This window comes from Populus nigra, chromosome 2 (genome assembly GCF_951802175.1).
Source record: "Populus nigra chromosome 2, ddPopNigr1.1, whole genome shotgun sequence".
Classification (NCBI taxonomy): domain Eukaryota; kingdom Viridiplantae; phylum Streptophyta; class Magnoliopsida; order Malpighiales; family Salicaceae; genus Populus; species Populus nigra.
The window spans coordinates 2,225,254-2,241,443 of NC_084853.1; the positions used below are offsets into that span (position 1 = coordinate 2,225,254).

Genomic DNA, 16,190 nt, shown 5'->3' on the forward strand with positions numbered 1-16,190 from the left:
AAAGATTGGAATTACGTTGGAAGAAGGACAAAATGATGCTTATGAGAATGCAATGATTTACAAAGAAAAGATCAAAAGTCTTCATGATCGAATGATTACAAGAAAAGAGTTTAATGTTGGAGATAAAGTCCTTCATCATTCGCATTTGAAAATTTTTCCTAGAAAATTGCGCTCTCGTTGGATTGGACCCTTTGTTGTTTCTAATGTTTTTCCTTATGGTGCAGTTGAAATTACAAGTTTAGAAACCAACAAAGTACTCAAGGTCAATGGGCATCATTTGAAACCTTTCTATGAAGGTTGGAAGGCAGAACTCACCGCTTCTGTAGAGTTAGCTGAACCAATCTATGAAGAATGAGAATGCCATATGTCAAGCCAATGACATAAAACAAAAGCGCTTACTGGGAGGCAACCCAGCACAAAATAAAATCAGATTTGCTTTCTTTTTCCTTATCTTTTATTTTTTCACATTTTAATTTATTTTCTGTCATTCTCTTATGTTCCTTTGCTTTTATTTCAACATTGAGGACAATGTTGTGTTTTAAGTGTGGGGGTATTGGGAGAATGTTGGTTTTCTAATTTTGGTTTTCGTTGTTATTTTTCAAAAAAAAAATTATGTTTGATCTTTTGAACTCCCATTGGTTTTTGAGAATATGAGTATTATTTATGAGAATTAGTTGAGATAGATGAAGATATAAATCAAATGAAGGAGTATGCATGTAAATTTTAAGGCTTAATTGGTTTAGGGATTGACTTTGAGAATATGCCATGTTGACTTTATAGTGTTATACCAATGCAAGCTTTTGAGCCTTCAACATTATATTATTTGATTGTGCATTTTTTCAATGATATGTATCTCTAGAACTTGCTTCATATCTTGTTGAGATTACATTCATATTACATATATACATGAAGATGATAAAGGCATTAGGAATTTTAACCACTTGAGCCAAAAAGCCAACCTAAAGCAAATTATCCTTAGTAAACCCCTTTTGAGCTTGTTTATCTTTTCTTTGCTTTATCCATGTATAAGCCTTAACTTTATATATGTTTTCCTTTTCCCTTAGCCAAGGATTAGTAGAGCATATACTTATGATATCTCATGGAATTATGGTTGGAAATTATGTGAAAAGAAAGAAGAAGTGATGCTTGATGAAAAGATGAGCAAAGTTGCCAAAGGTAAAAAAAAAAAGAAAAAAAAAGTGTTCCTTTATGTTCTTAAGATTTTATGTTGAAAAAGCTTGAAATCAAAAGAAGCTAAGCATTGGTGATTAAAGATGGAAAATTTATGTGCTTTGATGAAATATCTTGTTTGAAATATCATTTTTTAGAATGCTCTACTTTCTCTGGTTTGAACCTTTTCTTTTACTCTCTTTTACCTCACCTTAACCTTAGCCCTATTACAACCAGAAAATAAGACCTTTTGATTCATGCATTGTTTGTAATATGTTAGTAATGAAGATGAGATTGAAGAGCAAGCTTATGGTAGAACATATTCATTGATTGAATTTGAAAGATTTAAATACATAAGCCTTAAACACATGAGTGTTGGAGTGTATATCAATGAGAGGACCTATCACTTTGGCATGGCATAGATTTCATTTAAATCCCGACGATTAATTGAGTTTTGAAGTTTGCGTGTAAATGAATTCATGAGAATTATACTATTTATCATTCTTGATTGTATTCTTATTTATAATGCATATATTCTTGGACATTGATGGGAGATTAAGAGATTGATCATAGTTATTTTCAATTTAATTTTATTTATCCTTTCTCGAGGACGAGCAAGAGCTAAGTGTGGGGGTATTTGATGTAACCATATTATTCGATAGTTTCACCCACATCTACCTAATGTTTTGTCCATGTTTTATATATAAAATGCCTTGATATTCTTTGTTTTATGTTTTGAAGGCATTTTTGGATGAAAGATGCAAAAAGGAGTAAATTGGAGGTAATTGGCAGATTTGACATTCAGTCGATGTTTTGTGTAAAGTGTGAGTTCTAGAGATCGAAATGAAGTGATTCCAGTGTCACTAAAAAGCTAACATCCATACCTTTCTGGAAATGTAATCCAAGAAGAATAAAAAGAGAAAGATCATGGAAATCACATCCTGCAAAGTCAAATCTCGCATTCTGTCAGTGTTGACCTTTGGCCATTCAAAATTTAATATCTAGAGCTACAGAATTCGAATTGATGCAAACTCAATTTTCGTGGATTCATAACTTAAAGACCTATCAACGCTCAAAATTTCAGCCAAAAAAAATGTCATATGAGGGAGATATGATTTTCCAAAGATGACAACTGAATTCTGCCAGCAAACAGGTTTCGTGAAGAAACGAGTCCAAATTACGTTCCGAAGCATCTAAACCGACATCCATGTTTTTATATCAGCAATTTAGCTCCTCTAAGTCAGAGCTTGAAGATTTCATGCAAGGCTATTTCTCCTTTTAGGAAAAATAGTTATTGAAGTACTTAAATGTAAACTGCCAACTCAAGGGAGGACTATTTTGTAAAATAGAGACTAGGGTTTCTTAGCATATAAAAAGAAAGAGAGAAGGAGGCAGCAGCCAGCAGAAAGGAGGGAGAGTAGAAGGAGGCAGCAGCCAGCAGAGAATAAACACAAATTCTCTCCTCTACAAACCCAAAAATCATGCTCTTTTCATTCTTTAGAAGTAGTTGTTCAATAGTTATGCAAGGCTAAGCTCTTTTCTTGGTTGCAAGGACACAACAAACCTTCGGATTTCAAGAACCGTGAGATTTATTCTTCCTTTTATTTTCAGTTTATGTTATGAATGAGTATGATTGTTTTCCTATGCATATTTCCTATGATTGTTGTTGATGATTGCTAGAGCGAACTCTAAGTTATTGTTGTGAACAATCTATTGCTAAGTTTAATATCAAAACCGGAGTTGTGATATATGAACTTGTGAAGCAACTAAGCTTGATAATTGTGGCGGAACTACATTATTGAACTTAGGGAGAACATTTGAACAAAGTGACACAAGCTGCAGACAGCTTGTATGTTAATCTTGATGAAATTATCTAGTTCTTAAAGCTGCCATTAAATTGAATCATTAGTGCGGACACTTTGATTGTTTGTTGGTTAGGATTAATTATACGGCGGATCTGTTAATTAATCAACGTTAAGAAAAGATAAAATTTCAGAACATAAACTGCAATTTTCGTTTCAAGGATCGGTTCTAATTTCCGTTGGTGGATGTGTGCTTGCAACCAAGGTTTGTTTTTCTTGATAAGTTTCGGTTTTAATTGATTTTGTTTGCTAGTTTAATTGCTGTCATAGTTTAGATAATCACAAACCAAATCCCCCCAATTACATAACGTACAACATAAAAATCTGACTTGAAACTTCCTCGTGGGATCGACCCCTTGCTTGCTCTATACTATCTTGTGTGTTGTGTTTGAAGCTAGGGTAATTAATTTGTGCGACCGGACATCGCAACAGAATATTTGTGGAATTGAAATCCAGGATGATTGGGTTGAGATTAAGTTATGAGATGCGAGTTATTAGAAATATAAATAGGTTACATGTCGATAACTTGGGACTTTTCGGTATAGAGGGGACTCCGTTGAAATTTTGATAGATTTTATACGAAAACCATGAATATATATATATATTACTCTATTTTTCTGTTGACATGAGATTATTGTTTTTTTATCCTGGAATGAGGGATGTTACACATTGAGTGGTAGTTCGATGCACCAAAGCACTAAGCCTGCCAAACACAAGCAGCCCAGCCACCATTTAGGAACCACCACATACACAAGACAACGAACCTGCCTAGTGAACCCCAACCCGATGGGTAAGGGGAAACATCGGGCCAAGTTCGTGCCCACATTGCTAGATATGAGAAAAGAGCTTACGAGGAAAGAGGAATGACCAAATGGGACAAACAACAAGGCATTCCACTGAGTAGTGGGACAAGAACCAGCAGCATAGCATCGTGCCCACTAGGGCCTCACACCATTCCAAGAGATATCGAGGCCCGCCAGAGCAATGCCACAGTAAACGCCAAGCCTGCACATCACCCAAACAACCCCCTGTATGCTAAAGAATGGGGTTTGGTCCCTTTGAATCGCCCACAAAAATCTTCCACTAGAGCCCAAAGATTGGTGGCAAGAGCCACCATTGTCGGAAAAATTGTTGTTCGTCGCCGGAAAGATTGTCAGAACTGTGGGGCACGGGAGGCCCTTGGGGGGTAGTTAAGGCCACTACCATGGTAGCTGTCATGGGGTAATTTTTCGCTCCGCGAATAAACCCGTGCGGCAGCATAGTCCCTCGCTAGACTCAGCCTTCCCTCGCCAATCCCACTTGTGTTTGCCTAGTAACTAAGTGTTTCCCACACCCGAGAGGTTTCCCCACTTTCCCAAGTTAGAAGACAAGCAGAATACACAAGAAGAATTGCACAACACAAAGCACACCGAGAATACAAGAAGAACTTTCAACCTTTATTTATCTCGTCAACAAAGGATTACACAATGAGTGTGCTATGCACATAATTCGCATGCTACACAATCAAGCTTACACACGTTATTTCTCTCTATGCATTCCCTATCTCGTATGCTCTCTATTCTCCTTATGTTATGAGTATCAACAACTATTTATTGCCAAGTATGTGAGCTGCAAGGCTCACCCATCATCTCCTATATTTCGGGATGTAGTGGGGCACTTTCTCCCCCATGATCTCCATGATCTCAGCAGCTTGGAGAGCACTCCAGTTATGCTCCCACGTTCTGCCCCTAGGATGCTGCCACTTCACCCACGTCCTGCCCCATGATCCCATGATTTAGGAAGACCATGACTACCACTAGCCCACGTTCTGCATGCTCACCTGGCAGCCCCATCTACCAACTCTTGCTTCGTCAGCTGTTGAGTCACTCGTATGCCTTGGACAGTCCTTCGTCCAAGTTTTCGATCGTGCCAAGTCGAGCCCCTGACTTGCACAAGCTGTTGTGCGCTGCCGAATTCACATCTGCGTGCAGGCTGCCAATTCTTGCGCTGCCGAATTCGCATCTGCGTGCAGGTCTTCACTGTCGAATTCCTTGACAACCCCTGTTCTCGTCAGCCTATGCCCCTGACGAGTTTTCCTACGTGGCTTGGACAATCCATCGTCAAGCCAATATTCGTCAACAATCTGCGCTGCTGATTTTTCTTTGACGAACCTATAGCCGCATAAATCTGCGCTGCCGATTTCTCCCACTATTGGAATGGCTGCCAATACCCTTAGGCCTTGTTTTGGCCAGCCTGCAGAAGCGTGCATCTCGTGCACATTTGACACTGTTACAGCAGCCCACTAGTGAGGCCCACCCCTAGCCAGTCAAGGAGCACCACCAATAATAGACAAAAGTAGTTTAGTAACTCTAGCAGGAGGAAACATCGGCACGCTCCCTCTAAAAAATTCAATTCTTGAAATTTTGCACAGAAAGTAATAAAAACCCAAAGTATTTATAGAAAAATTTAGAAAAACATGTTGGGCACCGGAAGCAGTTTTCTTTTTTCCAATGTTTAAAGCTAAGAAAATCACGAAAAATAAAAAATAACCCAAAATCAAACCAAACTTTGTGGAAAACTCTCAAAAAATCATATCAATATATCTATGTGGTAATTGAGTGGTTTGTAAAGTTTTTGCATGGTGGAATTGAAAACGCAACACCTACAGGCCCGAGCTTGCGCTGGCTGGCAAATCTGCGTGCCTAACCTACCTTCTAGCAACGCAAGTAGGAGCGGAGGCAACCAGGTGTGCAAAGACAAGCTATCCACCACAGGCACACTGGCAGCCAGAGGGGCGCAGGCCAGCCCCGCAAGCGTGGAGTCCCACAAGCTAGCCTCAGTTGGCGCACAACGACAGGCCAACACCAACGGTGGCGTGCAAGCCTGCTGTCACGGTCCAAACTTGTCCAAGGCCGATGGCTAATCCTTGGCCAATTTGTCCCATGAATCTAACCCATGTTTGCATATCTTGAGATATTATAAATCCTCGGGAGGGAGGAATAATCGGTTGCCCAAGAGGATATTGGCTAATCTCTCATTTGCGTGTCTTGAGATATTATAAATCCTTGCATTACTTTTGCCAAGGAGATTGCCACATTCAGAGGAGTGTTGAACAAAGAACATGGAATTGATTTTGAGCCTACAGTTAATAATGATGATGGTGCAGACATAGGGAGTGCTGAGCAGGGGGAGCGGGACCCTCCACTTCGGAATGTGGAATCTCAGGTGAGGAGTTTTACTGGTTTGTGTCCTTTTATCAATAATTTCAGTTCTGATTTTACCTTATTAATGGGTGGGGGGCTAAATAGCCACCCAAATTTGCTGACTAATGATAAGGGTTAGGGAACAATTGTGAGATGATGGAGATACAATTAACGATGCATATTATTCTAGGTAGAGAAAAAAATATTAGAAAAACTCAACTCATTAAATTTTAAATTTATTTTTTAAAATTTATCAATTTAAATTTTATAAATATCAGAAAATCATTAATTTTAAGGCTCATAGAATTAATTAATATACATATAAATTAATTCAACATTCACATTAATAATAATAAAAAAAAATTACAAAAAACTTGTGGCCATGTATACCTTAGCCTTCCACGTTCAACATCAAGCTAATCGTACATAATCGTAGGCAAAAACAAAAAATGGGTACCCATCCGGTGAGCATGCCGGAGAATCCGTCCAAGAACTTCAACGAATACTTTGGGTTTAAGATTGGACGAGACCCTCGAGCAGGGAAGACCAGTTTTTGAAGTGTAGCGAATGATATTTTGACACGTGCTCAGGTCAGTGGAAATGGACATTCCATCATTAAACTGGCTACCATGAATAAATAAGGTTTGTACAGTACAAGAAAAAAAATGTAGGAGCAGAAAATGATCGATTATTCTCATAAACCACATGGAAATTTGATGTACATGAAGTGTGCATAAAAAGAAAAACGAAATTATTGACTTCGAAAAGAAATTAGTAATGCCAACTAGAGAATAGAGTGTTGGTGGGAGGAACCACTGGTGGTGGCTTTGAAACACTCAGAGGGGATAAAACACAAAGTTTTATTTCAATAACACAAGCTTACAGGAGCAAAAATAAATACAACAAGCTTAACAATACACACCCTCTCTTTCTCTTTAGTGTTTCTCTCTATTCTCTCTACTCTCCCACACATAATAGCATAAGCTCAGCTTGCTATTTATACACGAATTCAAAACAAGAAAATTCAACCTTCAAGTGTGAAGGCGGCTGTGGACGGTGGTGTGAAGGCGGCTGGCGGCTGCGGCTGGTCTGTCATAGCTGGTGGCTGGCTGGCCGGTGGTTGCCTTCCTTGACCTTCTAGATTGAGTTTAATATTCAACAAATCTCCCCTTTAAACTCAATCGAGGGATGTCATGCCATGCATGAACTTTAATCGGATAAATACTTCTCTCTTCAAAGGCTTTGTGAAGATGTCTGCAACTTGATCATTTGTGTTGCAAGATATTAGTTGGACTTCTTCATTCTTCACATGTTCCCGAATAAAGTGATGACGTGTATCAATGTGTTTGCTCCTCTCATGATACACTGGGTTCTTTGCCAATGCGATTGCTGATCGATTGTCTATATAAATCTCCGTAGGATTTTCTTGAGGAAATCCCAAAAACTTCAGCATATTCCTTAACCATATTGAATGGCATACGGCTGAGTTAGCAGCAACATACTCAGCTTCACAGCTTGATAATGTGACAATCGATTGCTTCTTGGATGACCATGTGAAAGATGTGTCTCCCATGAAAAAGACAAACCCTGTTGTGCTTTTCCTTTCATCCAGATCTCTACCCCAATCACTATCCGAGTAGCCTACAAGATTAAAGTCTTTACTTGAGGTATAAAACATACCTTCATTCATTGTGCCTTTGATGTAGCGAAGAATTCTCTTGGCTGCATTCAAATGAGACTGGTCTGGTGTCTCCATGTATCTGCTGACGAGTCCGACCCCGTAGAGTATATCCGGTCTGGTACATGTCAAGTACCTTAAGCTTCCTACTAAGCTTTTGAAGTAAGTTGGATCGACATTTCCAACCTTACTCTTCCTCAATTCCACTCCATTCTCAACTGGAGTTGATACCGGATTGCAGCTTTCCATCTTGAACCTTTCAAGACTATCTTTGGCGTAACCGCTTTGGGATACAAAAATCCCTTCTTCTTTCTGCGTTACTTCCAAACCAAGAAAATGTGACATTAAACCAATGTCAGTCATCTCAAACTCCTGTACCATGCTTCGTTTGAAGTCTTCAAACATGGTAGGGTTGTTGCCGGTGAATATCAAATCATCAACATACAGGCACGCAAATAAGATGCTGCCATCTGCTCCTTTCTTCACATATATGGCGTGTTCATATGGACATTTCTCAAATCCATTATCTTGAAAATACCTGTCAATTTTGGTATTCCAAACACGCGGAGCTTGCTTCAAACCATAGAGAGCCTTCTTCAACTTGTATACTTTGCCTTCATTTTCAGCATCAATGTATCCAAGTGGTTGTTCAACATAGATCTCTTCTTCTAGGAAGCCATTCAGAAATGCTGACTTCACATCGAGTTGATAGATCTTCCATCTATGTTGTGCAGCTAGTGAGATCATCAGTCTGATTGTCTCTAGCCGGGCTACTGGAGCAAATACTTCTCCATAGTCAATGCCTTCTCTCTGTTTGTAGCCTTTAGCTACTAATCTGGCTTTGTATCTTTGCACTACTCCTTTTGCATTTTTCTTTGTCTTGTAGACCCATTTGACACCTATTGCTTTCTTGTTTTCTGGTAGATAAGTCAGCTTCCAGGTATCATTCTTCTCAATGGCATGTATTTCTTCATCCATTGCTTTTATCCACTTCTCTTCTGTGACAGCTTCATTAAAGCTTAATGGGTCACTATCTGCAAAGAAATAAAACAAATTTGTATCTTCCATTACTTTAGTGGCATCGTACAGCTCTTCAAGATTTCTCATCCTTCTTGGTTCTTCTGATGAGGATACTGATGGTGGTGTTGATGATGATGCTCCTGGTGTGTTCCTCCTGTTGAATACAGGGAATCTGTGTACCGGACTTTGTGGTTCAGCTGCTGGCACAATCGGTTCTTCGATAAGTACTGTTGGTACTTCTTCACCTTCAAGGATCAAATCAATGTTGATCCATTTGCCTGCTTCTTTATCATCATTCCATTCCCAAGATTTATCTTCTTCAAAGATAACATCTCTACTCATAATCACCTTCTTCGTGATGGGATTATACAGCTTGTATCCCATCCTTCTTTCACCATATCCGACAAAGATGCATTTCTCGCTTTTATCATCAAGCTTTCTCCTTCTTGCATCTGGGATCTTTGCATATGCCACACAACCAAAGACTCGTAGATGAGTAACACTTGGTTTGTGACCACTCCATGCTTCTTCTGGAATGACTCCTTGCAAACTTCTGGTTGGGCAGCGATTCAGTAGATACACTGCACATGATACAGCTTCAGCCCAGTATTGCTTGGGCAACTTCTTTGCTTTGAGCAGACTTCTTGCCATGTCAAGAATCGTGCGATTCTTCCTTTCAGCTACACCATTCAGCTGTGGTGTATAAGCAGGTGTTGTCTGATGTCTGATGCCTTGTTGTGTACAATAGGCTTCAAAGTCATTTGCTGTATATTCTCCACCTTGATCAGATCTCAAGGTTCTGATCATGTAGCCACTTTGCTTCTCCATAATTGCTTTAAAATCTTTAAAACAATTGAATACTTCTGACTTCCTCTTCAGAAAGTATATCCACGTCTTTCTGCTAAAATCATCAATAAACGTGAGGAAGTACCTATTTTGTCCAGTCGACATAGGCGTTATTGGGCCACACACATCTGTGTGCACTAACTCCAGTGGCCTCTTTGCTCTCCAGTTGACTTCTTTGGCAAAACTGGATCTGTGATGTTTGCTGAGGACACAACTCTCACAGACTTCATCTGGATGATCAATGTGGGGCAAACCTTTGACCATCTTCTTGCTTGCTAGCATCTTCAGACTTGTGAAATTCAGATGTCCAAGCCTCAGGTGCCAAAGCCATTCTTCACTGTTGGTGATGGCACTCAAACACCTTGCTGCATTATACTGGATGTTCAAAGGAAACATCCTATTCTTGGACATTTTCACATAGGCCATTAATCTCCAATTGTTGTCTCTAATTGTCAGATGACAATTCTTCGAGTAAAAAGTATATCCTCTCTCCAAAAGTTGACCTAAGCTGATCAGGTTCTGCTTTATGGCTGGGACATAATAGACATTGGCGATGTGGCTGGAATCGCCGTTCTTCATCTTGATTGGGATGCTGCCTTTACCTTTGAATGGAACCTTTGTGGTATCTCCAAAAGTAACCAGACCTTGCTTGGTCTCATCTAGATCACTAAATAACTCTCGGTAGCCGCACATGTGATTGCTGGCTCCAGTATCTAGATACCATATATTTTCCTGTTTCTCGCCAAGTTCTTGTTGGACAAGAAATGCAGCTTCTTCTCTGTCATCCTTCTCTGCATAGTTGGCTTTCTCACGTATCTCCAACGGAGCTTTCCTTTGACATTCAGTGCTATAGTGCCCAAATTGATTGCACCTATAACACTGGATATTTCTCTTATCACGGTTATTGTAACCACCTCCTCTTCCTCTAGGAGTGAATGCTTGTTGTCTTTGGCCTCCTCTGGTGGTATTTCTGCCACCTCTTCCTCTGAAGCTTGTATTCCAAGAACCTCTTCCTTGGAATCTCTGGAATCCTCCTCTGGATTGTTGACTTCCTGCTTGAGTGGTATATCCACTTGTTGAAGTCTCCCCTTGCTCATATCTGTCCTTGAGAGACAGCTTTGCTTGTAAGGCATGCTCGATGGCCTTATCTCCATTTCGCTTTACAATCTTCTGCTCATGAGCTTGCAAAGAACTCATAAGCTCATCAACTGTCAACTTGTCCACTTCCTTGGACTCTTCAATAGCGACAACAACAAAATCAAATTTTGGATCTAGGGATCTCAAAATTTTCTCAGTAATTCGAGAATCGACGATGGCTTCTTCATTTCTCCTCATCTGATTGACTATCACCATAATCCTTGTGTGATAATCAGAAATAGATTCTGAGGACTTCATTTGCAATAACTCAAATTCACCTCGCAAAGATTGAAGACGAATCTTCTTGATTCTGTCAGCACCTTTGTACTTTTGTTGGAGAGCCTCCCATATGTCTTTTGATGTTTCAGCGGAAGCTATGACCTCGAATGTATCTTCATCAAGACCTTGGTAGATGATGGTCTTTGCTTTGTTGTCCTTCTTTCTGTTGACTTTCAGGGCTTGCTTCTGTGCCTCTTGTAAAGCTTCTTCTTCTTCTTTGGACTCTGGTTCATCATAACCATAGTGTACAATCTCCAAACACTCTTGTGAACCAAGGAATGCCTTTAATCTGATGCACCAACTATCATAGTTGTCTTTGGTCAGCTTCGGGATGAGTGTTTGTGTACTTTCTGTAGTCATTTTGCTCTTTTAATGACTATATCTCCTTCTACGAGTTGAATTTGGTGAAACGGACACTGTAGATCGATCCGGAATGGTCGAAATAGTCGGGAACCGGTCTGACTTTGTAGAAATCGGGTCCGAAAATGAGTGAACTGGTCCAAAAACCAATTCTGGGCGTCGGGCGGTTCGCTGGGTTGAACCGGGAATATTATATCGGCTCGGCTCCGGCTAATAGCGGCTCGGCTTAGTGGCTCGGCTTGAAAAGGGCTGGCAAATCTGCGTGCCTAACCTACCTTCTAGCAACGCAAGTAGGAGCGGAGGCAACCTGGTGTGCAAAGACAAGCTATCCACCACAGGCACACTGGCAGCCAGAGGGGCGCAGGCCAGCCCCGCAAGCGTGGAGTCCCACAAGCTAGCCTCAGTTGGCGCACAACGACAGGCCAACACCAACGGTGGCGTGCAGGCCTGCTGTCACGGTCCAAACTTGTCCAAGGCCGATGGCTAATCCTTGGCCAATTTGTCCCATGAATCTAACCCATGTTTGCATATCTTGAGATATTATAAATCCTCGGGAGGGAGGAATAATCGGTTGTCCAAGAGGATATTGGCTAATCTCTCATTTGCGTGTCTTGAGATATTATAAATCCTTGCATTACTTTTGCCAAGGAGATTGCCACATACAGAGGAGTGTTGAACAAAGAACATGGAATTGATTTTGAGCCTACAGTTAATAATGATGATGATGCAGACATAGGGAGTGCTGAGCAGGGGGAGCGGGACCCTCCACTTCGGAATGTGGAATCTCAGGTGAGGAGTTTTACTGGTTTGTGTCCTTTTATCAATAATTTCAGTTCTGATTTTACCTTATTAATGGGTGGGGGGCTAAATAGCCACCCAAATTTGCTGACTAATGATAAGGGTTAGGGAACAATTGTGAGATGATGGAGATACAATTAACGATGCATATTATTCTAGGTAGAGAAAAAAATATTAGAAAAACTCAACTCATTAAATTTTAAATTTATTTTTTAAAATTTATCAATTTAAATTTTATAAATATCAGAAAATCATTAATTTTAAGGCTCATAGAATTAATTAATATACATATAAATTAATTCAACATTCACATTAATAGTAATAAAAAAAAAATTACAAAAAACTTGTGGCCATGTATACCTTAGCCTTCCACGTTCAACATCAAGCTAATCGTACATAATCGTAGGCAAAAACAAAAAATGGGTACCCATCCGGTGAGCATGCCGGAGAATCCGTCCAAGAACTTCAACGAATACTTTGGGTTTAAGATTGGACGAGACCCTCGAGCAGGGAAGACCAGTTTTTGAAGTGTAGCGAATGATATTTTGACACGTGCTCAGGTCAGTGGAAATGGACATTCCATCATTAAACTGGCTACCATGAATAAATAAGGTTTGTACAGTACAAGAAAAAAAATGTAGGAGCAGAAAATGATCGATTATTCTCATAAACCACATGGAAATTTGATGTACATGAAGTGTGCATAAAAAGAAAAACGAAATTATTGACTTCGAAAAGAAATTAGTAATGCCAACTAGAGAATAGAGTGTTGGTGGGAGGAACCACTGGTGGTGGCTTTGAAACACTCAGAGGGGATAAAACACAAAGTTTTATTTCAATAACACAAGCTTACAGGAGCAAAAATAAATACAACAAGCTTAACAATACACACCCTCTCTTTCTCTTTAGTGTTTCTCTCTATTCTCTCTACTCTCCCACACATAATAGCATAAGCTCAGCTTGCTATTTATACACGAATTCAAAACAAGAAAATTCAACCTTCAAGTGTGAAGGCGGCTGTGGACGGTGGTGTGAAGGCGGCTGGCGGCTGCGGCTGGTCTGTCATAGCTGGTAGCTGGCTGGCTGGTGGTTGCCTTCCTTGACCTTCTAGATTGAGTTTAATATTCAACATAGAGGATGTCTAGAAACAAAAAACAATACATTTGATGGATCTTCTGAAGCTTTAATTTCCAGGTAGTGGATGGTGTGGAATTGGAATTAAGCAGAGATCATTCTTCCTTGTTACTACTGCTCCAAAAACCTCAGACATGTCCAGGTCTTCTGGTTTCAGTCCCTTGGGGAGATTCCAATCAAAATGGAATAGCAATTGTGCTAGTGGAAGCTCCACATTAACCGTACCAAACAACATTCCAGGGCACATCTTTCTTCCAGCACCAAATGGAAGGAGTTCGAAATCGGTTCCCTTGTAATCAATTGAATTATCAAGGAACCTCTTTGGATAAAATCTCTCAGGTTCATTCCAATAAGTTGGGTCCCTTCCGATCGCACTTACGTTCACAATGACTTTGGATTTGATAGGTATGTCATAACCATTTATCTTGCAATCCTCTCTACGTTCTCTTGGAAGTAGCAGAGGAACTGGAGGGTGTAATCTGAAAGTTTCTTTGATGGCCAACTTTAAGTAGTTTAATTCATGAAGGCCTCCTTCATCAACAGTTCCTTTTTCACCAAATACTTGCCTCACCTCTTCTTGTGCCTTTTTCATTACTCTTGGATGTTTTACCATTTCCGACATTGCCCATACTACCGTAGTAGACGATGTGTCAGTGCCAGCCATGAACAGGTCCTGCAACACAAACACTAGGATAAGTAACACCAGATAAACTCGCGGATTTTCCAATGTCAGGTTATAATCTTCGTTTACTTGAAATTAGAAAACATACTAACCAGGATGATTGCTTTGATGTTGTTGTCGGTCAATGAAAATTCAGTGTCTCCTTTGTCCTGAATAACTAAAAGAACATCGACAAGGTCATGCTCTTCTTCATCAGCGCCTGTTTTTGCGGCTATCTCCTTCTTAGACCTATGTTCATTGATGATGTCTTGCACGATCTTATCCAATAGCGCATGAATCTTCTCGAGGGTAAGTTTCATCCCACTGATCACAGAAAGCAACTTAATTGAAGGATATACATCAGCAAGGCTATAACCTCCTGCTGCCTTATTAACTTCCTTGACAGCTGGTATGAACACATCCTCTCCCTTCCATATCTTACCAAAGGCTGCTCTAGTGCTCTTGACGTGATGCAATATGTAAGAGAACTTATCATTCTGCTGAAATTGACAGGAGACCATGCACTAGAAGAAATAGATCTAACAACCCTCCATACCTCTTCTTCCCTTATTGATCTGAAAGATCGCACACGTTTAGCACTTAGCAGCTCCAATACGCACAATTTTCGCAGCATCCTCCAGTAATCTCCATATGGTGGAAATGCAATATCTGTGCAATTATAGCTTAGAATTTTCGCCGCAAGCAGAGCTGGCCTTTGAGCAAAAATGAGATCATGGGTCTTCATCACTTCCTTAGCAGTTTCAGCTGAAGAGATAAGAACATGAGTAACTTCACCGAGTCGGAGGTGCATAACAGGTCCATATTTCTTGGCCATATCTCGGAAGCGGTGATGAGGTAAAGAGCCAACTAAATTGTGCATGTTTCCGATTAGAGGTAGCTGTGAAGGACCTGGTGGCAGATTCAGATTTGAGTTTCTGACTTTTGATTTCTTCCATATCCACAATATCACGTAGCTAATGCTGGTGACCAGAATGGTGACTAAAATTGTAGATGCAAATTGGTGCTCCATGGGGGGGGGGGGGGGGGGGGGCGCTGTTGGGTTATGATACTTCGAGTGTTATTTAAAGTCAATTTAGTGGCTAAACTCCATTTATTTGAATTGATTCCAATGAAAGTGGAAGGACGCAAAAGATTAAACTTTCAAGAGTACAGAAATGGACTGAATATCGTCAAGAATTAATGTCATTGGCTGCGACATGCTAGCGTGGTTACATCTCCCTCTTTCGTCAACATTGGACACTACGGTGAAGAAAATGTTTTACGATTACGAAATCTCAAAACTTAAATTCCAGCCACTCAAAACAATACCGTGAAGACAGCGTTTTTTTTTTTAAGATAAAAAAATAGTAGTAATTAACAAATTCTTGATGGAAAAGACTAGTGAAAATAATACCGTGAAGACAACGTGTTGGGAATACAAGGTAGGATTTTACTTAAAAATAACGAGGAAAACACAAATTTGTTTATTACCGAATAATTAGGCGGCTGAGGCATGATTATGTCGCTTTCTTAAGATGATAAATGCCTATCGCATGTAAATTTGGCGAAGCGATTCAAAATATGTTGGAGCACATTGTCTTTAAAATACATTAAGCCCAGCCACTTTGCCGTGTCTTATAAGCCTGCACTCCTTATAAGATGTGAAGCTCAACATAAAAATTTAGCACCGCTCTTATTCGAATGAGAAATAAGAAAGTGACGATTTTATGACTAAATAAAATGGGAGAGGATGTTGGAATATGTAATGAGAGCTAGTAAATGTTGTTGTGAATACTATTGCACAAAACTTGTTGTATATATAGGCTTGGAAGAGCTGCTAGACACTTAAAAATTTCGTAAGTTACAAGGCCATTTATAGACCAAACGGTATAAAAAAATTATATTGTTTTCAATTACAACGGTAGGCAAAGGGTGCAAAAAATTTAAGTAATACAAACAGCTTGCTACCTGGACAAGGAAGATGAGATATTATGAGGAATGTTAAACGTGTGACCATGACAAAGAAATATGCAGACAAAGAAGATGAGCTGTTATGTGAAACG

General features: G+C 39.8%; 1 pseudogene; it reads right to left on the reverse strand.

The window, feature by feature from the left end:
• Positions 1 to 12,970: 12,970 nt before the first annotated feature.
• On the reverse strand, positions 12,971 to 15,157 carry LOC133681558 (premnaspirodiene oxygenase-like; annotated as a pseudogene).
• Between the last annotated feature and the right edge of the window lie 1,033 nt (positions 15,158 to 16,190).